The sequence below is a fragment of the Ranitomeya variabilis genome, chromosome 3 (assembly GCF_051348905.1).
Source record: "Ranitomeya variabilis isolate aRanVar5 chromosome 3, aRanVar5.hap1, whole genome shotgun sequence".
NCBI classification, from domain to species: domain Eukaryota; kingdom Metazoa; phylum Chordata; class Amphibia; order Anura; family Dendrobatidae; genus Ranitomeya; species Ranitomeya variabilis.
This window is the reverse complement of record NC_135234.1, coordinates 621,107,031-621,134,706: the sequence shown is the minus strand read 5'-3', so window position 1 is coordinate 621,134,706 and position 27,676 is coordinate 621,107,031. Positions and strand designations below refer to the sequence as shown.

The window sequence follows — 27,676 nt, the reverse complement described above, 5'->3', positions numbered from 1 at the left end:
CCTAGATCTATCAGAGTTGAATAATGAATCACACTTTTCCACATTTGGACAAGCCACGCAGCGTCCACATGGAGCACATCCACTTTTTCTGGGGTAAGGTCTAAAAATGGAGGTTTGCAATTGCCAATGTAATGGCTATGTACTAGCATATCCCGGAGATTCCTAGAGCGTCTGGTAGTAATAGCTGGTCTCTCCAGTATATATTTAGAAATAACAGGATCAGCTTGAAGGATAGGCCAAGATCTAGTGAGGGCCTCCTTCACTAGTGCAAAGCGATTATGGTAATTGGTAATAAACCTAACCTTTATCCCCAGGTAGTTTCCTCTCAGATTTATAAACCAAATCATGACGAGAAGAATACTTAGCCCGGTTATATGCACGTTTTACCATCCGATGACTGTATCCCCCTTCGTAAAATCTTATTTTTAAATCAGTTGCCTATTTCTCAAAGTCTGTATCACTGGAGCAGATCCTCCGTAAACGGAAAAACTGACCCAGCGGGACAGACTGAATCACATGTCTCGTGTTGTGAACTATACTTTTTGGCTCCCTCTTGTGACCACTAGCGGTATGGCACTTGGATTGTCTTTCCCCAGGTTGGTACCCACCTGGTTCGTTAGGCCTTGGGTGTTCCTATTTAAACTTCCTGGATACTCAGTCTAGTGCCTGGAATCGATGTAATCAGTCTATGTCTGTTTTCTCCTGACTCCTGGTCTCCTGGTTTTTGCAAGATAAGCTAAGTTCTGCTTTCTTATTTTTGTTCATTTGCATTTGCTCTTATTTTGTTCCAGCTTGTTCAAAATGTGATTTCTGTTTTTGCTGGAAGCTCTAGGGGGCTGATATTCTCCCCCCACACCGTTAGTCGGTGCGGGGGTTCTTGGATATTCAGCGTGGATATTTTTATAAGGTTTTTGCTGACCGCATAAGTCCTCTTCCTATTTTCTGCTATTAATTAGTGGGCCTCTCTTTGCTAAATCTAGTTCATTCTTACGTTTGTCTTTTCTTCTTACCTCACCGTTATTTGTTGGGGGCTTGTATTATAACTTTGGGGTCTTTTCTCTGGAGGCAAGTGAGGTCTTATTTTCTCTGAAAGGGTTAGTTAGTTCTCCGGCTGGTGCGAGATGTCTAGAATCAACGTAGGTACGTTCCCCGGCTACTTCTAGTTGTTGTGCTAGGATCAGATATGCGGTCAGCCAAGTTACCACTTCCCTATGAGCTGGTTTTTGTGTTTGTGGACTTAGCTGGAAGTCCTGAGATCCTCTACCACTAGGATCATAACAGTCTCGGGTGTGCGGACGAAGCATGCAGCAGAGTATTTGTCGATGTAGGTTTCCTGAAAATGTCTGTCTGAATGATATCTCCCTCATCACGTTTCACCAGAACATCCAGGAAATCAACACTTAGCCTGTCAAAGTGGTAAGTTAATTTAATGTGGCAATCATAATTATTAAGTGATCCCATGAATAGTTGTAATGATTCAATGGATCCCAGCCAGATCAGGAAGACATCATCTATGTACCGCGTCCAAATGGGAACGCAGTCCACAGATGAGGCCTGATCTGACAGAAAGAGGTCTCTCTCCCACAGCCCCAGGAACAGACTGGCATAGGCCGGCGCAAAGGCCGCCCCCATGGCTGCTCCCTGGAGCTGCAGGAAGAAGGACCCCTTAAATATAAAGAAATTATGAGTTAAAGTGAACTCAAGGATCTCGAATACCAAATTCTGAAAATTAGCTGGAAAGTTGGACATACTCAAATAATATTTGATGACACGAAGACCATCAGGGTGTCTAATGCTCGTTTAGAGTGACTCTACGTCTGCTACCACCATGATGGAATCAGGATCTACATGAAGGTCATCAATTGTGTCCCGGATCCACCCACCGCTGACGCTGACGCCGACCGACAAGAGTCCAGTTCACAGCAGCGCATGCGTCGCCAGTGGCTTGGCTTGATCATCTGCCAGTGGTATATACCTCGTATTTTCATCTAGTTTGACTTCCGTGCCTTGGACACAGGACTTACTGTATATATAATAGATAATTCCTTCTTTTTTGATCACACATAATCACGGCGTGTATCTGGTTGCTATGGTGACTTAATATCACTTCCGGGTTGACTCCTATTGGTTCTGGCCTCCTTTTTAAACCGCGCACTTTAGTCCCTGACATGCCCCCTGACGAAGGCTTTGCCGAAACGCGCGTCGGGGTGACGTTGGTGGTACAGGTAGTCTCCCCATTGATTTCTCTGGTGGTCCTTGGTTATCTATTAGGTAAGATATGCTGATACGTTCTCTATGACTGCTGCTATTTCTCTATATATAGGCTTTTTCCGCCTTCAGCATTATGGAGGGTCTCTGTATGTGACCTGAATGTCATTTATATACTAATGGTATAGCCATTAATATTTAGGACAACCTGACTACTATTATGTGGGATATAAATATCAATATTACATTAGTCCGTATTTTGGACACTATATATTTGTAAGGAAATGATTTGTTCTATCTTTGCCTGTCTTCCCATGTCCCATTTCTCTGTTTAAACTGTACATATGATCTGTGGGAGTACCCACTGGCACACCTGTTGTTTGTATTTGTGTGAAATAAAGTTTTTTCTACTTTTGCTATATATTCCTGGCCTGTTGATCGTTTATTTCTTTCTTTGTTGTTTATTGATATTCGTTAACGATTTGGCCTATTATTTCAGTCCGCTACATTTGGCTTTAGTATGTTTACTTCTATGAATAATAGTATCCCTGTGATCTGTTACCTAAAATGCTACAAATGTGTCTGTTGAGATATTTGTTTATTATCTATATAAGAATAATTTAGTTTTTTTAAAGCACCATATACACATTAGGCTAATATCTGCTGAACCCGCCAATGTTGATGAGTACAACTGTCTAATGTGTATGGGAGCTCTGACAATCGATTGTTGAAGTTAAAGGGGTTGTCCACTACTTTTGTCCACTACATTGATTTCCTTTCCCCAGTATAGGGAATCAATGTCTGATCAGCTGGGATTCGGCGCTTGGCACCCCCACCAATCAGCTGTCATTGGTGCCAGTGGCAGCAGCGGCCGCACGAAAGTACTTATTTTCGGAGCTCGCCCGTCGCAGGGTACTACACATCTGCCTCCTATTCAATTCAATATGAGGCAGTAATTACCCCGGCCACTACAAGTAGACGGCCAGCTCCCCCATTAAGTACTTCTGGCCGGCAGCTGTCGCCACCGATAACAGCTGACTGACGCAGGTACCAAGTGCCGGACCACAGCCGATCAGACATTGATACCATATCCTAATCATAGGGTGTGAGCAGGTTGCGTGATGCAGTGAAGAACAGGAGACAGAGCAAGGGTTAACAATTTTAATTGACACTGTAGTACTCCACGCAGGGAGGTAAACGGTTAACAGGATAGGTAAACAGTTCCAAAATAAGGATAATATGCAGGGGTTAATGAACAGTGGAAAAAGGTGTTGACAGTTCTTGGGGGTTAACTTATCCTGTCAGACGTTTATCACGACGTAGTTGTCCCGGAGCAGGAGATGGCACCAGCCACGGCTGGTGACGCGCTTGTACAATACGATCCGGCAAGTAACGATGATCCAACTTCTGGCAGCAGCGGTTGGTCTCCAGTACCTTCTGCTGAGCCCCTAGTCCATATACTTACATGGCTGAAGGAGTGGGAGCCACTGCACTGTCCGAACCCATCTTGGATATACACTGCTGAGTCAGAGCGCAGATGGCAGTCATGCGCCCGGTCTTGCTCTGGCGGCACGCGCGTGGCAATCACTAGCCCGGAATGTTCAGCACCTAGCTTTGTGGAGACCAACGGGCACACTGCACGTCTCTCCTCACAGTCCCTAGCCGCGGTGGTGGGGAAGCTCGGGCTTGGGCCTGCGTTATCTCTATGATTGAGGGCTGGAGCACTCACGTTCCCCTGCTGCGCGCTGCCTCTTCCCACCAAGTCTGCCTGTTTCCGCTCTCACTGCATCCCCAAAACCTTAGCCACGCTCCCTGTTTCTGCCTGCAATGATTGGTCTGGTCTCTTATGCTTTCCCCCGGACAACAGAGGAGACAGCCCTAACAGTTCCGGACCTGGTGCAAGAAAGGTACCTGCGGCACGGTCCCTCTTCTTACAGGGCATCAATGTAAAAGTAGTGGACAACCTCTTTAAAGATCTGACATGTCCCTTTTTCACAGAGAGAGCTCTTTTGTGTATGGAAGAGATGCCCAAAATAGCTGCCAGCCAAATCATCCATCATCTGACCACTGTCAAATGTGTATGGGAGGCTCAAACCTACTGCAATTTGGCTACATGTCTACTTTGATGGCTACTTTGCTGTTGGTTCAAAGGGATGCCTTAAGGTACCGTCACACTAAGCGACGCTGCAGCGATACAGACAACGATGCCGATCGCTGCAGCGTCGCTGTTTGGTCGCTGGAGAGCTGTCACACAGACCGCTCTCCAGCGACCAACGATGCCGAGGTCCCTGGGTAACCAGGGTAAACATCGGGTTGCTAAGCGCAGGGCCGCGCATAGTAACCCGATGTTTACCCTGGTTACCATTGTAAAATGTAAAAAAACAAACACTACATACTCACCTTTGCGTCCCCTGGTGTCCGCTTCCTGCACTGACTGAGCGCCGGCCCTAACAGCAGAGCTGTGACGTCACCGCTGTGCTGTACTTTCACTTTACAGCCGGCGCTCAGTCAGTGCAGGAAGCGGACGCCGGGGGACGCGAAGGTGAGTATGTACTGTTTGTTTTTTTACATTTTACACTGGTAACCAGGGTAAACATCGGGTTACTAAGCGCGGCCCTGCGCTTAGTAACCCGATATTTACCCTGGTTACCATTGTAAAACATCGCTGGTATCGTTGCTTTTGCTGTCAAACACAACGATACACGGCGATCTGACGACCAAATAAAGTTCTGAACTTTAATCAACGACCAGCGATATCACAGCAGGATCCTGATCGCTGCTGCGTGTCAAACACAACGATATCGCTATCCAGGACGCTGCAACGTCACTGATCGCTAGCGATATCGTTTAGTGTGACGGTACCTTTACAAAGAACATTTATCATCTCAATTGTGAGGATATATATATGTCATTCATGAGATAGGTGATAAATGTCTGATCGCTGGGACCCCCACTGGTCACTACAACAAAGGTACTGATCACACAATTGCAGTGAGAGTCTGAATGAAGCATTGGTCATGTATACTCGCTGCCGCTTCATTCAATGTCCGTGTGGTCAACAAAAACAGTTGGGCACAGATCCATTTAAAAGCTTTCAGCAACATATTCCCTTCTCCCCATTAAAATATACATATTTACGGAGGATTTGGATGGTTAGTTTTTTTGCCAGATATCTGCTGTAATAGCAATAATACATGACTCCAATGTCCTTCATAAAGGTAAGGAAGTGCACAGATTAGACCTAACAATAAAGACCTTCTGCATTTCCTATTCTTTCAGTGAGAGCACCATTGGTGACCTTCTTCACTATATTAAGACATAGCACGTATTCCCTTATGTAGTGATCATATTAGAAGTAGTGCCCTTTAGTAGTAGGAGAGTTTCTATAACACATTAAGGCTACTGGGTACGATCTCAGTTCCCTAAGGCCTCTCTGTCCAGCTGTCAGCAGATAGCCAGCTTTGTGACAGTTTATTTTCTCGCAGGGCAGTGGAACGGAAAGTAAAATTTCTTTCAACCTTGCAAATTATTATAGTTAGAAGTTTGCTATAACACAACAACGGGCAGTACTGTACCATAACAGCAGACAATAACCTTGGGGAATTGTTTAACCAATTCCTATAATACATGTGTTTAGGTTCAGTATATTTTTGCTATAGCGATACAGACTCGTCCTTATTTGGCACCATATTTCTGCGTTCTGTACAAATAGACTACAGGTCATACATGTGATATATCTGTCAACTGACGGGCATTTAATCCAATGCAGGATCATCTGGGCACAGCATACATGTATATTCAAATAGGGAGAGAGGAATAAGCTGCTGCCAGATACCTCTGACACTGGCTTATTCCACATTAAAACACAGGATAAAGCACACCAACATGCCTTATTCTTCCATCCCATGATATTGGTCACAGGAGGAGAGTTGGGGGATTTATTTGTCATTCACCTTCCATTATCATATATATGTTTCATACATTACACAAAAGAGCAATAGCACAGTGCCAAACTCAATAGTGTACAAATAACACTCAAAAATGCAAAACTAACGCATGTTAAAATTGTATTACTACCATTTTTCATACATAAAATTGTATTTATTGAAAATTCATAAGACACTTAAAAACATCATATATAGTAGTATCACAATAGTGAAATAGTGACTAAATCCAAAGTGCGACTAATGTTCCAGGTACACAGGACGGAACAATAATATCCTCATCACTGCGGTAACTGCAATGTATAACCTATGCATAAAAGCAATTGGTTCTAATGCGTGCTAGCATATGTATCATAGTAGCATATCGCCATCTAATGTGTGGCACACCACGCACTACCATACCGCAATGAGAGACATAAAGGTACCAAGGTTAAAGGTATAGATTACCCATGAATATCTGTGATGGTCCGTCCAGGTCCTGGATACGTGCCCCGACGCGCGTTTCGCGTTTCACACACCAACGCGAAACGCGCGTCGGGGCACGTATCCAGGACCTGGACGGACCATCACAGATATTCATGGGTAATCTATACCTTTAACCTTGGTACCTTTATGTCTCTCATTGCGGTATGGTAGTGCGTGGTGTGCCACACATTAGATGGCGATATGCTACTATGATACATATGCTAGCACGCATTAGAACCAATTGCTTTTATGCATAGGTTATACATTGCAGTTACCGCAGTGATGAGGATATTATTGTTCCGTCCTGTGTACCTGGAACATTAGTCGCACTTTGGATTTAGTCACTATTTCACTATTGTGATACTACTATATATGATGTTTTTAAGTGTCTTATGAATTTTCAATAAATACAATTTTATGGTACTTCTCTGTTTAGCTCTTTGACTCTTGTTCCTCCTATGTTAGCTATGTGTTATTGAGTCGTAGTGTGCAGTAATTTACTGACGCTCATGTTTGTACATTTTTCATACATATTGAGTTGAAAGCAGCAAGTTATAGACCAATTATCCACTGATATTTTTAATTTTGCAAAAAAAAATCCAAATGTGAAAAATGTTGAGATATATTAAAAGGAACCTGGCAGGTGATACAAGCTGCCTGATCTCTATTTCAGAGAAAAACATAGTTTAATAGCTGTCGGGACCGAGCTGAGAGGGAGACTAGTCAGACAGGCCGATCCCCGGGCGGCTTCTCACCACCTTATCCCCTTGAGTGACATATCTCTCCCTACGTGCGTGTATAGGGAGAGACCTGTCACTCCAGGGCAGCGGGCGGGGGGAAGACCACCTGTCCGACTAGTCTCCCATATGATACTGTTGCTGATATTGTAGCATTTCAGAGTTAAACATATATGGCTGAAATCATCCAGCCAGTGCCTGATTCATGCAGTCTGTGGATCAGGGAGCATGTATCAGCTGGCAGGTTCCCTTTAACAAAGTTTTGACTCCTTCACTCCTGGTCGATTTTTCCCTTTTCGTATTTTTCCTTCCCTTCTTCCAAGAGCCATAACTTTTTATTTTTCCGTCAATATGGCCATACGAGGGCTTGTTTTTAGTGGGACTAGTTGCACTTTTAAATGACACCATTGATTTTACCATATAGTTTACTGGAAAATGGAAAAAAAACAATTCCAAGTGCTGTGAAATTGCAAAAAAAAAAAATTGTTTTTGTTTTTTGTTACCATGTTTACTATATGCTACAACTGGCCTGGTAATATGATTCCCCAGGTCAGTAGCAATACGCTGATACCAAACATGTATAGTTTATTTTTTTTATTTAAGTGGTGAAAAAATTCTGAAATTTGTATGAAAAAAAAGCTTTTGCATTTTTCACCATTTCCCGAGATCCATAATTTTGATAATCTGGGGCTGGGGGGTGGCTTATTTTTGGAGCCCTGAGCTGATATCATTTTGGGATAGATACAATGTTTTGATCTTCAGTTATTGCATTTTATTCCAAAGTTGCGGCAAAAAAAATTTTTTAATTGTGGTATTTTTATTTATTTATCTGGTTACGCCGTTTACCGATTGGATTAATTTATTTTATAGTTTGTTAGAGTGGACATTTTGTCACGCAGCAATACCAACTATGTGAATTTTTTTTTTCTTTCATTGTTTTATTTTTAATGGGGCAAAAGGATGGTGATTTAAACTTTTATGTTGTCTATCTTATTAATATTTTTTAAATCTTTTTCTTATAACTTTTTACTTTATTCAATAGGAGATTTGAAGCAGTGATCTTCCAATTGTTTGTGGTATGTATAGCAAAAATCACAATCTCTTATGAACACTGGCCACGGGCTGATGTTCATAGGATTATCGTAATGACAGGCACGAGGGTCTTCTGCAGATCCCTAGCTCTCATGACAACCCATCAGTGCCCCGTGATCATGTGACAGAGTCACCAATGGACGGGACATGTGATGTGCTTCCGGCCGCTGCGTGCTAAATGCTGCTGTCAGTGATTGACAGCAATATTTAACTTGATACTTGATTATATCAGCCATCAAGTTGGGGAAAGATGCGGGCTCAGCGCCGGAGCCCGCAGCAAAGGCAGGGACATGGCCGATGGCGTAAATACACATTATCGGTCTTGAAAGGGGTAATATATCTTTAAAGAAAAACGATCAGTGTATGCAATGCAACAATTGCTTTATGAGATATGAATTGTACATAGACATCTTGGGTGATCGCTATGGCCTAAAATCTCAAGGGACCATCTGTTCAAATTATTGCCCAACATTTTAAGATATAATATTCAGTTTCTATCTGCTACTTTATTGTTTTTGACTATTATTATTGCTTTTGTTTGACATAACCTTCGTCTCACTGATGTGTTCAAGTTTTCAGTTTAGTGGCGCAGTTTAATCTGTCAAAAGTGTTCCCCCAAATCTAAGTCATTGCAACATATTCTACTCCCAAAAGAGTATTAGACTACACCAGGACACAGATTTTATTAATTCTTCAACTTTGAGGAGACATCTAGGTTTCAATGATCCTATTCCTACATAAAGAACATTAGCCTATTCTCGTACGTCAGTGCATTGGGTGCACATTTTGGATAAATAACAGGATACAATCTGCAAACTCTGATTTTCTAAATTACAGTATTCTAAATGTATAGCATTTTTAGGATGTTTTTAATATTATTTTCCCTTGATTTTAAAAAGGATAAAACTGAAATATTGAAATGTGTATGTAACAAATATTTTTCTAAATCTGTATTTTTTATGTTGAAACTGTTGTGATAAAATTTCATGGAATTGTTTATCCTTTTCTTTTTCTTAGATGTATAAAATATGCCTGGCACAAAATGTGTAATTCTCAGGCTTCATATAAGTGTGATCTTGGCCTATGAAAAAGGAAGCATTAGATGTTCTTATCCTGTCCGTCTCATAAGCATCTACCATCTTGTAAAGCTCACTGTACGTGGCTACATTATAGAACCATGCCAGAACAATATATTTAGAGTCAAGGACATAATTGTATCCGTCCTGTACAATCAGGAAAGCCTTCCACAAAGGAAAAATATTCAAAGCTGAAATATCATGTGCATGACCCCAAAAGAGAACGTAGGAAGATTTGCAACTATCATGTTCTATTGATATCCATACACAATATACATACAATAACGACTCTATATCCATAGTATATCAATTGAGTACTAGACATGGAATATGCTAGAGGGATCTGTAGACACTTGGTGAGTCAGACAAAAGATAGATACAGGCAGTGTGTTATCATGTCCGTCACTCCAGAATGATGAAGGAAAGACTCCAGGCAGAGGGCATCTGCCCTGTCTACAAGTCAGAGCTGACACATTACAGATAGAAGGTCTGGGGACAGGAGACCTTTAGCGTACAGTACCTGTACAGGGCTTGAGGAGCGACAGAAGCAGCTGGAACTGGGAAGCAGATCATTAAAAAGCCTTATTCGCCCATTTAGTTCTCATTCCTTAGCTTTCGTCTGTGATTCCTTCTTCCAGCTGGAAGTTTCTTTCAGTGTCTGCTCATGGTTTTCATTATAAGTATGCAAACCCGCGTCATGGCTTTTTAATGTCTTTAGTTTCCTCTCTCTAAAAACAGTCCTTTTTTTCTGGCTACCAATCCCAGCACTTCCTGTTGGTCTTTTTTTTGTTAAATACAGGATGCAACACATGACACAGTTCCCTTTTCAAAGTCCAGCCACCGATGTGAAAGCTCAAACTAAAAGGATTAATGAGAAGTGACTTAGAGGTCCTGGAGCTGCCATCTATCTACGTGATGAATTGATCGGCATTGCATCTGGCATGTGTATGCCCCTAGCTCCTCTAGATCAAGTTTTATTCCTAAGCGTTTAGAACATAACCTTTTGGGTTTATCTGTCAAGTGTCAAGTTGGACATCTTTATATTATTTGGATTCTAAAATATAATGTTAATCCACATTAAACCTTGAGAAATATGTACAGGAGGGATTCCTATAACAATAGTGGAAATCCCTTAAGGGAAACAAGAAAGAAGATGACCCTCGCTCAGCGTAGTAAGTTTAAAAAGAGATTAAAATCAATACCAAGGAATTTGCCCACCTAATAGAGTGGTGGATATTTAGGTACAACTGCAAAAATTAAACACCAATAGAGCAAATGAAGTAGCAACACAATCAAAAGTTATATAAAAAATATATTTTTTTATTATAAATAGCAAAAAGTAGAATACATTTCTCACAAGAATAATATCATGTACAATAAATGACACGGGGTACCATTCCCCAATAATCATGGACAATCAAGAGACAGAACATATAGAGATCTATGACCCATAGAACCTGCTATCGACACATATCATGATACTAGTATGAATATTCATGCTGGTAGTTAATGTAAATCTGTATGTTTAAATGACACACAGTGCCAGCATGCCTATACATATATATGTCTCTAATGAATCAATCAGTGTTTTTTTCTGGGGCTAACACCTACACACCTTGATTTATGATCCGGTATTGGTTCCCCCGAAAACCACTGCATGGTTGCGATAATAGCAAACAATAGAGTGGTGTTTGTCTGACGCATGCGCAGTGATCGTTGTTTGCATTTCATAGACCAGAAGTGCATCACTTTCCCATTGTAACATGTGCTGCATAAAAATGGACTCAATAGACAGGTAACAATACTCTGCCTGGCATATTGTATACAAACCTACAATTAACTGCACATAAAATACCTAAACAAAGAATTTCAATGCTTTTATTAGTAATAATATTTATATAGTTAAACAATATTGATGGGAATGGCACTGGCATATTGTATGTGGTTTGCATGGTGCCCCTTTCTACTCCCCGATGAGTGAGAGACACGAAACGCGTCGGGTTGCTCTTGAGGGGGGACAACCACCTGCTTGTAAAAAAGGTTTAGCTGTTTTTACTGTGGGTTACGGTACCTTTATTTCTTGTGGTTGTGAAAAGATTAACCAACGTGTAACCAGTGGTAGCTACATTTAATAGCTTCAACTTAATATGGTATAATATATAACCCATATATTAAGCTGTGTACTCAAATTGTCAAAATCCTGTCCAGAGTCATTGAATGGATTTGTTTGTATTAATAAGTTGTGGGTCATAAGGGGTGTGATACCACTAGATGAACAGTAGAGAAGCACGCAGCAGATTAATAAAGTGATTTTCGTCTGGTAAGTGGATCTGCCGTCAAACATTAAGCGATCCTCATACTAGCTGGCTCTCTGAGAAGCATCAGAGAGTACTAAGAGGGAGATCTGGCCTCATGTTTATACCATCCGATGTACCGTACTTGTTTGACAATACATGCACTTCACACTTTTGTTTTTTCTTTTTTGGTTGTGTGATCTATTGTTTTTAGATTAATCCTAATAAAAGTTACCGTACTTTTTTTTACCTAAATTGCTAATATTAATGTATATTTGAGAGTCCTGACCCTCCTCCAACATGATCTTGGGATAGTGATGGATCTGGACTGTTGGATTTTCAATGGCCAATTCTTTTGTTCTTAGTCAGATAAGCTGGAGGAGTCTGGCAGTGGCTCCCTCTTAACACAGGAACATTGACCTGCCTGAGTAGAATGATCTTGTGCATAGCAGGGCCACGATCAGTGCATTACTACCCTTCTTTTTGCTACTGCTCACCGGGTCTCAGGAGCAGAATTCTGCCAGTTCAGGAACTGAATGCGCGCCCTTAGAAGTACACTCAGCTAATGGATTCACCCCTGTGGTCATGTGACTGGATTGCACTTCTGGGCGACGCTGATCCAAAATGGCAGATCAGACTTCCGGACACATGCGAATGGTGGCGTACCACAGATGCTGTCAGTATTTGGCTGATGTGACGTCCCTTTGGGTTGGGTATAAATAGGTGGTTCTTATAGTCTGCTCCTCATGTAACCCTTCTAAGGATTAAAAATCATTGAAACGCGCGTCAATGGGTTACGCTGGAAGTCTCTTCACCCTGGGTATTTATTCATATATCTTCTGGATTGGATTTTTCCATTTGTCTCCTCTATGTGATGCTACTTGCCTATTTTGACTTTGAATTACGATGTGCAAAAATTCTTTGTCTCTGGATTCTCCTATGAATCACTTAATTTGTGTAACTGTCTATCTACCACATTTAGTACAAATCTCCTTTACAAGTTACCTTCATTACTTCATGCATTTGTTCATATATGAATTAGAGTCTACTCTGCAAGGTGTTGTACTTCACGCATAATTTCGGACCTAGCCCACCCACCCGTCCAGTGTTTGACAGTTTCTGTTTGGTTTGTTAACATCTCCATTTTTAATCTTTTTTTATTGTGCGCTCTAATAAAATTATGTACTCTTTATAAAACTAGTGTTTGGAGGACTTTTTCTTTTCTACATAGGTTTTTCCTGTGTATATACATACAGAGTTATACTGTTTATAATACAACCCAAAAACACGCATCTGATACAAAGTTGCACTTATATGTCTAAAGTATTGGTAAGTATATCAGAGCAGGTCATTACCTATAGCAAAGTTACCACCACGCTGTCTCAGTACTCCAACGCACGTTTCGCATAACTCACTTCCTCAGGGTGCATGGCTATATCAGGTCCAGTGATGAAATGCAATATCCAGCACTTAGGGTCACATGTTTGCTAGTTACCAATCATAGTGTCGTATGTGGAACATGCTTATTGGAGTCAGAGATTCCCAAACGTCTCCCTGTTAGTTTCATCATGCTGTGTGTGCATGGGGCATACTGTTCGCACGGAAATCACGCAGGCGCAGACACGATATTTAGAAAACAGGGAGCAAGCAGGGAAAATCGGAGTCCTAATGGACATGCGCACAGGACCAAGGTATAGTGGAACAAAGCCTTCCTTGAGAGATACCTACCGAAAGGCTTGGGATACAAGTGTTTCCAGCATATGAGATAATGGATGAGATGTTTAACCCCTTTTACCCCCCAAGCCTGTTTGCACTTTCATGACCAGGTCAAGTTTTACAATTCTGACCAGTGTCACTTTATGATGTAATAACTCTGCAATGCTTCAACAGATCCTATTGATTCTGAGACTGTTATTTCATGACATATTGTACTTCATGATAGTGGTTAAATTTCTTCAATATGTTTTTTTTGTTAGGAGATTATAAGGGTTAAACATTTATCAGCAATTTCTGATTTTTATAGCAAAATTTACAAAACCATTTTTTTAGGGACCACATCATGTTTGAAGTAACATTGAGAGGCCTATATGACAGCAAATACCCAAAAGTGACACAAAAAAAACTGCAACCCCTCAAGGTGCTCAAAACCACATTCAAGATGTTTTAATAACCTTTCAGCTGCTTCACTGGAATTAATGGATTTTGGAAAGAAAAATGAACATTTAACTTTTTTTTACAAAAACTTTACTTTAGGGCTGTCCCACACGTCCAGATAATTCCGGTACCGGAAAAAATCGGTACCGGAGTTATCCGTGTCCGTGTGCCCGTGAGCTCACGCAGGCCATACGTGCGGCACACGTGTGCCGCCCGTGTGCCGAGTGGGTACCACACGGAGCGTGTGGTACCCACGCGTGTGGTACACTGCATCCTGCTGAAGCCGCGATTCATATCTTCTGTGCAGCAGCGTTTGCTGCATAGAAGATATGAATAATAGTGTTTAAAAGAAAGATCTATCTGTCCCCCGCCCTCCCACCCCCTGTGCGCCCCCCCACCCCCTGTGTGCCCCCGCCGCTGTTCTGAAAATACTCACCCGCTCCCTCGTTGGCTGCCGCTGCTTCCTGGTCTGGCCCCATCTTCTCCTGTATGCGGTCACGTGGGGCCGCTCATTTACAGTCATGACTAGGCGGCTCCACCCCTATGGGAGGTGGAGCCACATATTCATGACTCTAATCGTCGGCCCCACGTGACCGCATACAGTAGAAGGGGCGGCCAGCACAGAACACTGCGAGGGAGCGGGTGAGTATTTTCAGAACAGCGGGGGGGCGCACAGGGGGTGGGAGGGTGGCGGACACATAGATCTTTCTTTTAAACACTATTATTCATATTTTCTCTGCAGCAAACGCTGCTTCACAGAAGATATGAATCGCGGATTCAGCACCAGTGGGGGGGACAGCGCTTACTGTAGCGCTGTCTCCTGCACGCCACACGGACGGCAAACAGAGAAGGTCCGTGTGTGGTCCGTGTTTTACACGGACCCATAGACTTTAATGGGTCCGTGTAATACGTGCGCTCCCACGAACACTGACATGTCTCCGTGTTTGGCACACGGACACACGGTCCGCAAAAAATCAATGACATCTGCACAGATGCATTGATTTTTATGGGTCTACGTGTGTCAGTGTCTCCGGTACGTGAGGAAACTGTCACCTCACGTACCGGAGCCACTGACGTGTGAAACCGGCCTAAAACCCATTTTTTTATTTTCACAAAGGTGACAGGAGACAATGTACTCCAAAATTTGTTATGCAATTTCTCCTGAGTACACGGATACCACATATGTGGTAGAAAACCACTATTTGGGCGCTCGACAAGGCTCGGAAGGGAAAGAGCATTGTTTGACGTTTTGAACTCAAAATTGGCTGAAATCGAGAGTGAATGCCATGTCGCTTTTGGAGAGCCCCTGACGTGCTTAAACAGAGGAAACCCCCACAAGTGACCACATTTTAGAAACTAGAACCCCTCAAGGATCTTATCCACATGCGATGTGAGAACCTTAAACCCCCAAGTGCTTCACAGAAGTTTATAACGTAGAGCCGTGAAAATAAAAAAATCTATTTTTTCCACAAAAATGATATTTAAGCCCCAATTTTTTATTTTCACAAGAGTAAGAGGTAAAAATGGACTCCAGAAATTGTTGTGTAATTTCTATTGAGTACGCAAATATCCCATATGTATGGGAAAACGAATGTTTGCGCGTCAAGCAGGGCTCGCAAGGGATGTAGCACTTTTGATTTTTTGAATGCAAAACTTGTCTGGAATCAAGAGTGAAAGCCATGGTGCGTCTGGAGGGCCACTGATGGGCCTAAACAGTAGAAACACCCCCCCACACACACACACAAGTCACCCCATTTTGGAAACTAGACCCTCCAAGGAATTTTTCTGTGTAATTTCTACTGAGTATGCTTATATCCCAGATGTGGATAACTTCTGTTTGGGCGCATGGCAGGGCTTCGAATAGAAGGAATGGCGTTTTGGAATGCAGACTTTGATGGAATTGTCTGAGGAAGTCATGTCGCGTTTTGAGAGCCCCTGATGTGCCTAAACAGTAGAAATCCCCCACAAGTGACCACATTTTGGAAACTAGACTCCCCAAGGAGTTTATCTAGATGTGTGGGGAGCACCTTGAAACCCCAGGTGTTTCTCCAAAAAATTATAACGTTGAGTCATAGAAATAAAAAAATCTAATATTTTTCAACAAAAATTTTATTTTAGCCCCAATATTTTGCTTTCACAAGGGTAACAGGAAAAAATGGACCCCAAAATCAGTTGTGCAATTTCTCCTGAGTACGCTGTTACCCCATACATGGAGGAAAACTTCTGTTTGGTGTTTGGGCGCATGGCAGAGCTTGGAAGGGAAGGAGTGACGTTTTGGAATGCAGCTTTGATGGATTGGTCTGTGGGAATCATGTCGCGTTTGGAAAGCCCCTGATGTGCCTAAACAGTGGAAGCCCACAAGTGACCCCATTTTGGAACTGATCTAATGTTTCTTGATATGTAAATGACATAATCTAGTGGCACACATAAGTTGTGTAGAGTGCATCAGGTTGGCATAAGTGAGTTCTGTAGTGTATGTCAGGTTGGCATATGTGAGTTGTGTAGTGTAAATATAAAAAACTGACTGAACAACAATATAGTCTGAACTGGTGCATAACCAGAAAAGTAATATAACAAATAGATCAATGGCTGCACTCAAAATATACTGTGCTAAGGCAAGGAAATGTGCAATATATGAAACGTGAATAGCATAATGGCTTGTGAAATTTATGAAAAAACACATGAGATTCTTAGCACAATATTTGGCCAAAAATTGTGAGCCCATCCACCAAACGTCAAGGTAATCTCAAAACGGATGGGTACCTGAGCTGACTGCCTAGTGTGAACACTTACCTATGGCTAGTAACATGATAAAGCCTGCTTATATAGGAAGCTCAGAAACAACTGTGTTTGGATGTAATTAAAATCACAGCATGGTGAAGGGCGGGGCGTTCAAGTCAGAACAAATGGTACATAGTAAATATAAGAAACTTACTGAACAATAATATAGTCTGAACCCATCCGTTTTGAGATTACCTTGACGTTTGGTGGATGGGCTTACAATTTTTGGCCAAATATTGTGCTAAGAATCTCATGTGTTTTTTAATAAATTTCACAAGCCATTATGCTATTCACGTTTCATATATTGCACATTTCCTTGCCTTAGCACAGTATATTTTGAGTGCAGCCATTGATCTATTTGTTGTGTAGTGTAAGTCAGAAATTAATTTTGTAGTCCATCGATGTGTAGTACAGTTTGAAGCATTCTTTTATACACAGGCCAGATTTGTCAGTGATAGGTGGTGTCCTTGCATATCCCACTTCTGTAAAAAACTCGGCACCTGTTTTAAAACAGGATTCTTTGTGGTTTGAGGGATTTCCAAAGGCAAATGTTGGCCTGGAACAATGCAAGCACCTTCAGTTCCGGAATTACTGGGGCCCGCTCCTTCCTGACTTCCATAGATTAGGGCCTTGATCACTACCTCTTGGAACTGAAGATACAATGTACTGGTTTGGCCTGAACATCGTGATAGAACATAAACATTGTACATTGCCATCTGTACGATGTGCACGGCCAGCTTCTTGTACGACACCTTGACATTTCTCATGGCACTGCACGGCTGGAGGACTTGATCAACTCCCCCATGTTCTTGTTGCACCCCAGTCAGTGGCGTAGCTACCAGGCGACAGAGGGGGCCATCGCCCCGGGCCCGGTGCTCAGAGGGGGCCCACCCAGAGCTACACTAATGTTACTGTATCGGTGGCACACAGCTGCCTATGGGGGTGCTGCCTTATACTACAGGGTCTGCCTATGGGGGTTCTGCCTTATATTAAAGGGTCTCTCTATGGGAATGTTGCCTTATACTACAGGGTCTGCCTATTGGGGTGCTGCCTTATACTACAGGGTCTGCCTATTGGGGTGCTGCCTTATACTACAGGGTCTGCCTATGCGGGTGCTGACTTATACTACAGGGTCTGCCTATGGGGTTCTGACTTATACTACAGGGTCTGCCTATGCGGGTGCTGACTTATACTACAGGGTCTGCCTATGGGGTGCTGCCTTATACTACAGGGTCTGCCTATGGGGTGCTCCCTTATACTACAGAGTCTGCCTATGGGGTGCTGCCTTATACTACAGAGTCTGCCTATGGAGGTGCTGCCTTATACTACAGGGTCTGCCTATGGGGGTTCTGCCTTATACTACAGGGTCTGCCTATGGGGTTGCTGCCTTATACTACAGGGTCTAACTATGGGGGTGCTACCTTATACTACGGGTCTGGCTATGGGGGCGCTGCCTTACACTACAGAGTATGCCTATGGGGGGCTGCCTTGTGCTATAGAGTCTGCCTATGGGGGCTGCCTTATGCTATAGAGTCAGCCTATGAGTGCTGCCTTGTGCTATAGAGTCTGCCTATGGGGTGCATTATACAATATAGAGTAGGCCTATGGGGAGTGCATTATACTATATGGAGGCCTATGGGGAGTGCATTATACTATATTTAGGACAATCTGGTGCCTTATACTATATGGAGGCTTTCTAGGGGGCCATAATACAGTGTGTAGATTACAGTGAAGGGGCCATCATACAGTTTTGGAGCCATCAAACAGTTTGGAGGCTACTAAGGGGTCAGTATACTGTGGGGGTAGTACTATACAGTGAGAGGGCATTTTACTGTGTATAAGACAGCATCATACTGTGTATAAGGAAGCTGTACAGGGGAGGACTCAGGACATTCCTGTAGAATGTAAGCCCGCAAGGGCAGGGTCCTCTTCCCTCTGTATCAGTCTGTCATTGTTAGTTTTGTTTACTGTAAGTGATATTTGTATTTTGATGTAACCCATTCTCATGTACAGCACCATGGAATTAATGGTGCTATATAAATAAATAATAATAATAATTATTAAATGTAAAGTTGGCACTTATTGTTATTGGGGAACTCGGGTAACTATGACTATCAAAGGGGCACACAGGGCAATATTACTTTCTAGGGAGCAAAATGTGGGCACTGTTTTCTAAGGCACTTGCACACGGCATTACTACCGTATATTACAGAGGGTTGCTTTAGAATTTAGAGGGCACAGAGAACCACACAGCAGGTGCAGTAATAGGGACACATACGGCAGCAGCGGCTCAGTATTGGAGTATCAGGTGCAGTAATAGGGACACATACGGCAGCAGCGGCTCAGTATTGGGATATCAGCAGGATGAGGAGTTTGTGCAGGTTGGGAATAGATGGTGATGAGGCTGGAATGTGAGAAGTGAAACGTGTCTTTGTTGTATTCTCTGCAGACGAGTCCTGGCTGGAAGAAGTTGTCATGTTGTTCTGGGCCAGATGGAAAAGATGGGAAAAATGAACTATTCCATGAGAAAGAACGTCAGCAGTAAGTCACCATCTGTAACTGTGCTGTAATCTCTTATATGTTCTGTAGGACTGGTATCTACCACTTACAAATCAAAAAAATCCGGCACTCAAAATATCTGCAATTTAAATTTATTTTGAAGCAATCCCAAATTCATAACGTTTCGGTCTGTTACTTAGACCTTCCTCAGACTAGGATTAGAAAACAAAAACAAACAATCAATTTCAACAGTAAATATTCAGATGCCTTAAATTTGCGCAAAATCGTAACATACTGGATCTTTTTCAAAACGTCACTTAAAGAGGCTGTCTATATATAAGCCAAAGACTAAGTGCATATCTGACTATATATTGTATCATTTATCAAATTAAAGTCGTATTCACGTATGTGAAAGCTGCTAAATTTCTAGTTACAAACACGAATACAAATGGGTACACATACGGGTACATCTAAAGAGAAAAGCTGCAAAATGTCTAGATATGCATACTGATACATTGTAACAAAAATAACCATAATGAAAGTTTACATTTGAGTAAAAAAAGGGGGGGAATAAATCCAGATAATGAGGACAATGTCACTATAGATCATAATAGAATTTATTATATACCATGTGGGTTTATGGAGGTAAAATAAAAATTATAAAAGTCAAAAATGTAAAAGAAACGAAAAAAAAAAAAGCGAAAAAAGGGTCCACAAAAATGAACAAAAGAAAAAAAGGAAGGGAACAGGTACCTCACGCTGTTCCTTATCAAATTGGTTCCTATAGAAAAAACCAAAATAAGCTGAAAAAGCCAAATGCATATAGGAAGGAAAAGATAACGCTGGAGGGTTTTACCAGATTGCTGTAGAGTCCAGGTGCCAACAGTGAACAGCGCGTGGTAGAGGATAGGCTCCTATATGGGAACAGCACTGATAATGTATGTGGCATAGAGTGGAGCGCACTGTTGGAACGCAAAACGTCCAAATATGTGGACGTAAGCAAGGCGCGCAGGTCACGTGCAAGTAGGCGGTATAATGAGTGGAACGCACTGCTGGACCGCACAGCGATATAGTGTAGAACGAAGTAGTGCGCATGTCTCCTTGGCGCTCAGTGTAGAAAGAGGAAGAGTGGACCCATTATGAATGAACATCGGTGGCGGCAGCTGTAAATAAGAAGAAATAGTTATTAAGGGTATAAAATTACAAGGACAGTGCAGGAAAATAAATAGACAGGAATAAAATGAGAAAAGGATTGGAAGATAAAATAGGAGTTCGTTATGAAAGAGAAACAGATAAATTCAGAAAATTAAATAAAATAAAAGGAAATAAAATGAGATTTAGAAAAAAATGTAAATAAGAGTATCATGAAAAAAGGGTGATGCATAATAAAATACAAAAATAAATAAAAAATAAAAATAAAAAAACAAAAATAAAAAAAACTAAAAAATATCATAATTGATCGTCTTACCAGAAGGCTATGGAGTTTTTGCTCTTGACCGTTTTTTCTGTTTTCTTATTTCATTTAATTTTGCTTTTTGGGGTTTTTTATTTTTTATTTTTTATTTATTTCAATTTCTTTATCTTTTATTTTTTATTTTTTATTATTTTTTTTATTTTTTTTATTTTTATTTTTTTCCCTTTTTTTCCTTTTTTTAGTTTTTTTATTTTAGTTTTTTTATTTTTATTTTTGATTTATTTTTGTATTTTATTATGCATCACCCTTTTTTCACGATACTCTTACTTTATTTACATTTTTTTCTAAATCTCATTTTATTTCCTTTTATTTTATTTAATTTTCTGAATTTATCTGTTTCTCTTTCATAACGAACTCCTTTTTTTATCTTCCAATCATTTTCTTATTTTATACCTGTCTATTTATTTTCCTGCACTGTCCTTGTAATTTTATACCCTTATTAACTATTTCTTCTTATTTACAGCTGCCGCCACCGATGTTCATTTGATAATGGGTCCACTCTTCCTCTTTCTACACTGAGCGCCAAGGAGACATGCGCACTACTTCGTTCTACACTATATCGCTGTGCGGTCCAGCAGTGCGTTCCACTCATTATACCGCCTACTTGCACGTGCCCTGCGCACCTTGCTTACGTCCACATATTTGGACGTTTTGCGTTCCAACAGTGCGCTCCACTCTATGCCACATACATTATGTGACATGCGCACATGTATCAGTAGGACACCGCGCCCACTTACATCACTTCTGCGGCTGAAGGCGCGCACCTCACAGTTTGCGACCGACACCTCCCCATTTTGACTCTGCATTTAAGGCCGCAATAATCGGCAACATGTCAGCGCTGTTCCCATATACTGTAGGAGCCTATCCTCTACCACGCGCTGTTCACTGTTGGCACCTGGACTCTACAGCAATCCGGTAAACCCTCCAGCGTTATCTTTTCCTATATGCATTTGGCTTTTTCAGCTCATTTTGTTTTTTTCTATAGGAACCAATTTGTTAAGGAACAGCGTGAGGTACCTGTTCCCTTCCTTTTTTTCTTTTGTTCATTTTTGTGGACCCTTTTTTCGTTTTTTTTTTTTTTTTTTTCGTTTCTTTTACATTTTTGACTTTTATAATTTTTATTTTACCTCCATAAACCCACATGGTATATAATAAATTCTATTATGATCTATAGTGACATTGTCCTCATTATCTGGATTTATTCCCCCCCCTTTTTTTACTCAAATGTAAACTTTAATTCTGATTATTTTTGTTACAATGTATCAGTATGCATATCTAAACATTTTGCAGCTTTTTCTCTTTAGATGTACCCGTATGTGTACCTATTTGTATTCGTGTTTGTAACTAGAAATTTTGCAGCTTTCATGTACGTGAATACGACTTTAATTTGATAAATGATACAATATATTGTCAACAGAAGATATGTACTTGATATGGCACTTAGTCTTTGGCTTATGTATAGACAGCCTCTTTAAGTGACGTTTTGAAAAAGAACCAGTATGTTACATTTTTGCGCAAATTTAAGGCATCTGAATATTTACTGTTGAAATTGATTGCTTGTTTTTGTTTTCTAATCCTAGTCTGAGGAAAATCTAAGTAACAGACCGAAAGGTTATGAATTTGGGATTGCTTCAAAATAAATCTAAATTGCAGATACCGTATTTTGAGTGTCGGATTTTTTTGATTTGTATATGATAAGGGAGTGGTATCCCTCTCCGAGCACCTCCCTTGTTACAGAGTGACGTGTACCATCTTTTTTTGGTATCTACCACTGACCATAGGGCGGTAATATCTATGTTGGTCTTTATATAGAGATTATCTTCAGTAGTGGCACGGTCATCTGCTGAGGTTCTCCTCTGCTATTAGGGCACCTCACCGAGTTGGAATGAAGGTTACCTGGTTAAAGGCCCACTGAGAAGCTTGGCCCCCCTGAACCAAAACCCTAGCTACGCCTCTGACCCCAGTACACAGTCAAGTTTCGTGACCTGTGTAGAGGTAACTCATACAGCGGTGGGGGAGCTGCCATCACCATGTGTGGTGGTCAAGAAAAGGACATCCCTCTTGTCCTTTCACTTGACCACCAGCCTGTACATTGTCCTCTGCTCTCACCCTATCTGAGCAGCTGCCCATATAATCGTAGAATGGTAGAGTTGGAAGGGACCTCAAGGGTCATTGTGTCCAAGCCCCTGCTCAATGCGGAATTCATTAAACCATCTCAAACAGATGTCTGTCCAGCCTCTGTTGGAAGACTTCAATTGAAGGAGAACTCAACACCTCTCATGGCAGCCTGTTCCACTCATTGATCACCCTGACTGTCAAAAAGTTTTTTCTAATATCTAATCTGTATCTTCTCCTTTCAGTTTCAATTAGTATCTTAGGGAGGCCTCTCTGATTTTTGCAGACAGTAACGCATGCTGCGTTAGCTTGCGCAGAGAAGGACTTGCAGAGTGGGATGCTGGTATAAAAGTTATCGGTGTAGAAGTGATAACCTTGATCCAGCAGTGGGTGCACCAAATCCCACACAATTTTCCCACTCACTCCCAGGACAGGGGGACAGTCGGGGGGTTCAATCCTGATGTCCTTCTGTAACGGGGTCTGCTGTGCTGGAGTACCTCTTTCAGTACCACCCCGTGTTTTAGGAGGTCCACTCTGCTTTGGCTGGATTCTGAATGAAGGACGCTGACTGGAATGGCTTCATTACATGGGTGCATATAAAAAATCACTGCTTCTCCACGTATTTCCAGTGTGACAACTCTTTACTCACAGGACACAGAATATATATCACACAGATACAGAGGGTGGGCCATTTCAAAAGCGGCAGGCCAGACATACATTACAATAGCCGCAGGTGGCCGGAGCCTGCCGATATTTACTGTGGGAATTACAAAGGTGGGGAAGGATAGAAGGGGGATATCTTGTCCCCTCTGCCCAGGGGGTGCAGCTGGTGGGATGATGCATTAGGGACTCACATGGAACCTATTATACATACATATAACTGCATAACATATTCTGGGTGCTGGGGGGTTCTGTAACACGGCTCCCCCTTTTCAGCGACGCGATCGGCATACACAGTCTGATCCTTAACGGATCGATTTGGGGATGACCGAAGTTTATGGGGTTGGTACAAGTTCCATTTGTCGACTTAGTCCATTGGCATTACCGTTTTGTTTGCCGGGTCTGTAGTGGATGGTGAAGTCCAGAGGTTGTAGGGCTAAACTCCACCGCAGTAATCTGGCGTTGTCTCCGGAGACCCGATTAAGCCACACTAGGGGATTATGGTCCGTTAGGAGGGAAAACTGTCGTCCATACAAATATGGTTGTAACTTTTTGAGTGCCCATACTACTGTCAGGCACTCCTTCTCGATGGCCGCATAGCTTACTTCACGAAGCAGTAGTTTCCGACTCAGGTAAGATACCGGGTGTTCTTGGCCGTCCGGCCCGACTTGGCTCTGTACTGCCCCCAATCCAAACATACAAGCATCCGTGTGAACAAGGAAACGTTTAGTTGGATCGGGTGCGGCCAATGCAGGTGTATTGGTGTGGGCGTCCTTTAGGCTACTTTCACATTAGCATCGTGCACTGCACGTCGCAATGCGACGTTGCAGCGCACCGACGCATACTGTGCAAGCACCGCACAACGGGGGCAGCGGATGCTGTTTTTCAACGCATCCGCTGCTCCATTGTGAGGTGCGGGGAGGCGGGGGCGGAGTTCCGGCCGCGCATGCGCAGTCAGAAAAGATGGGAACGACGCACCAAAAAACGTTACAAGTAACGTTTTTTGTTGGCGACGGTCCGACGCAACACGACGCAACTGTCACACGACGGTTGCGACATGTGGCAATGCGTCGCACTGCGTCGCTAATGCAAGTCAATGGAGAAAAACGCATCCTGCAAGCACTTTTGCAGGATGCGTTTTTTCTCCAAAACGACGCATAGCGACGTGCAGTGCACTACGCTAGTGTGAAAGTAGCCTTAGCTGGCGGAGGGCTTCCTCAGACTCTGGGGTCCAGGTTACCTGACGGGGTTGGTTCTTACGGGTCAGATCAGTGAGGGGCTTGGCTACGCTGCTGTAATTGGGGACGAATTTCCTGTAATACCCCACTGTCCCTAGAAATGCCATGACCTGGGTTTTAGTGCGTGGGGTGGGCCATTTGGCTATGGCCTCAATCTTGGCTGGTTCTGGTCGCTGTTTCCCACTTCTCACCCAATGTCCTAAATATTGAACCTCCGCTTTGCCCACGTGACACTTGTTTGGGTTCAGGGTGATTCCGGCCTTGTGGATCCTGTCTAATACTGTCTCTAGGTGATTTAGATGCTCTTCCCATGTCGCGCTGTAGATGGCGATGTCATCCAGGTAGGCACATGCATAGTCCTAGAAACCATCCAGAAGCCGGTCAGCCAGCCTCTGGAAGGTCGCCGGGGCATTCTTCATCCCGAATGGCATAATCGAAACTGGAATAAGCCGAACGGGGTGACAAATGCCGACTTGGGAATAGCATCAGGACTAAGGGGAATCTGCCAGTAGCCTTTGCATAGATCGATGGTGGTCAAATACTTTGCCCCCGCCAGCCGGTCTAACAACTCATCCACGCGCGGCATGGGATATGCATCCGTCACCGTTTTCTCATTGAGCCTGCGATAGTCTACACAAAACTGTGTAGTCCCATCCTTCTTGGGCACCAACACTACGGGGGATGCCCAGGGACTATCTGATTGTTCAATGACCCCTAAACGCAACATCTCTCGTATCTCTTGTCGCATCCCTTCTCGTACAGACTCAGGGACACGGAAGGGGGGTTGTCTCAGGGGGGTCTTATCCTGGGTCTCAACCTTGTGTTGTGCCAGGTGTGTGTACCCCGGTCTCCCTGAAAACATCCTCTGTCGCTGCCTCAACAACGCCTCTGCCTGCTGTCTCTCCCGGGCACCTAGATCTTCACCCCAGTGTACCTGGTCCCATGTTTTAGACTGAGTCCTCTCCCCTAAGACATCAGGCAAGGGGAGTCTGGCTACATCCTCTGCTTCAGGTGCACAGATGGCCACTACCTCTTCAGGGCGCTCCAGGTAGGGCTTCAGCATGTTCACGTGGAACATGCGGATAACCCTGGGGTCGTCACAATCGGCGACATTATAGGTGGTGTCGGCTATTTTCCCCACTACCTGGTAGGGCCCCTGCCAAGCAGCTTGGAACTTGTTCTGCCTAGTGGGTTCTAACACCAGGACCTTCTGTCCTATCTCAAAGGTGCGTTCTCTGGCCCTCCGATCGTACCATATGCGCTGGCGCCGTTGGGCCACCTGCAGGGTCCCATGTACAGCCTGGGTCAGCTCCTGTAGGCGGTCCCAGAATTCCAGCACATAGGGTACAATAGGTACCCCTTCTATGGTGCCCTTCCCTTCCCAGTGTTCTAGCACTAAGTCTAGGGGTCCCCTTACCCGCCTCCCGTATACCAGTTCAAACGAGGAGAACCCCGTGGATTCTTGGGGTACCTCCCGATAGGCAAACAGTAGGTGTGGCAAGAATTTCTCCCAGTCCCTATAGGTCCTGGTAAAAGTCCCAATGAGTTGTTTCAACGTTCCGTTAAAGCGTTCACACAACCCATTGGTTTGCGGGTGCTACGGGGCTCTCCTAATGCACTTTACGCCGCACAGCTTCCACAGTTGTTTGGTCACTTCTGCTGTAAACTGGGTACCCTGGTCCGAGATAATCTCCCGGGGAAATCCAACCCGTGAGAAAACCTGGAGCAGGGCAGCCGCCACCGTCTCTGCCAATATGTTAGGTAACGCAACCAGCTCTGGATAAGTGTGGCATAATCTACCACTGTCAATATATACCTTTTCCCTGACGGACTGGGTTTGGCTAACGGCCTTATCAGATCGACCGCTACTCGGCTAAATGGCTCCTCCACAATGGGGAGGGGGCGTAATTTGGCCTGGCAGCGATCTCCTCTCTTGCCAATGCGCTGACATCTGTCACAGGTCTGGCAGTACTGATGAACATCATAGGTTACCCCCAGCCAAAAGAAGTTTTGTGTCAGACAATGCCTGTTGCGACTGATGCCGAAGTGCCCGGCCAAGGGTATGTCATGAGAGATTCGCAGTAACTCTTTCCTGTACTTCTTGGGAACTACCAGCTGTCATTTTACAGTGGGGCTCGTCCCTGTGTGGTGCTGCTCGGTAACTCGGTAGAGGAGTCCCTGCTGCCATACAAACTGCTCCCCTTCCAGTACTCCTCTCCCCTCCTGTGCCTTCCCATGATATCCCTCTAATGAAGGATCCTCAAGTAACTCCTTCTTAAATTCAGCTGGGGTGGCCCAAGAAATGTGTCTGGCTATGGGAATACATGTAGGGCTGGGGTGTCTTACCTGGGCCACCTCTGAGTGTGATTCCACCTCCGCAGCTCGAGCTTGTCTCCGGGTGGTCACAGGATATATCTCAGCCAGGGGGCCGACCGAGAAGGCAGACAACATAGGCCCCAAGTAATTCCTCAGCAAGACGTCTGCAGGCAATTCCTCCATCAAGCCGACCTCAACCAGGTGTTAGGACTCTGAACATTTTTTACCTTTTGTGCATTACTGCCCTTTTCCAAGATGGCGTCTTTGGTCTCATGTGCATTGTGTCTTCCTGCTATAAAACTCCACCCCAGCCTTCAGTCTGTGCTAGAGTATTCTGCTTTGCATCCAGCTACTGACCTCTGATTACTCCCTGGCTATATACCTGCTCCTGTGAACCTGTGTGGTTATCCTGCTACTCTGCTATGAGTTCCTGCTACATACACCAGTTCCAGTAATCCTCCTTCATCTGCTGCTCGTGTTTACTTCCATCTGCATTTGCTGGACATGTAAGCTGTTTCTGCTCTGCAAGAACCTGAGACTATTAACCAGGCCTCCCTGGTTGAGCTAAGATATGATTTGAACTGCCTTATAAGCTTATCTATCTGTGTTTGGACTAAGACAAG

General features: G+C 43.2%; 1 protein-coding gene across 1 annotated transcript in view; it reads right to left on the bottom strand.

Moving 5' to 3' along the window:
* The window catches only part of ACVRL1 (activin A receptor like type 1), a 153,430-nt gene extending 143,040 nt beyond the window's left edge, over positions 1-10,390 (bottom strand). The window contains exon 1 of the mRNA XM_077297419.1: positions 10,043-10,390. The gene's annotated coding sequence lies outside the window, so the exon portion shown is untranslated. The remainder of the gene's footprint in view (positions 1-10,042) is intronic.
* Positions 10,391-27,676: the final 17,286 nt, after the last annotated feature.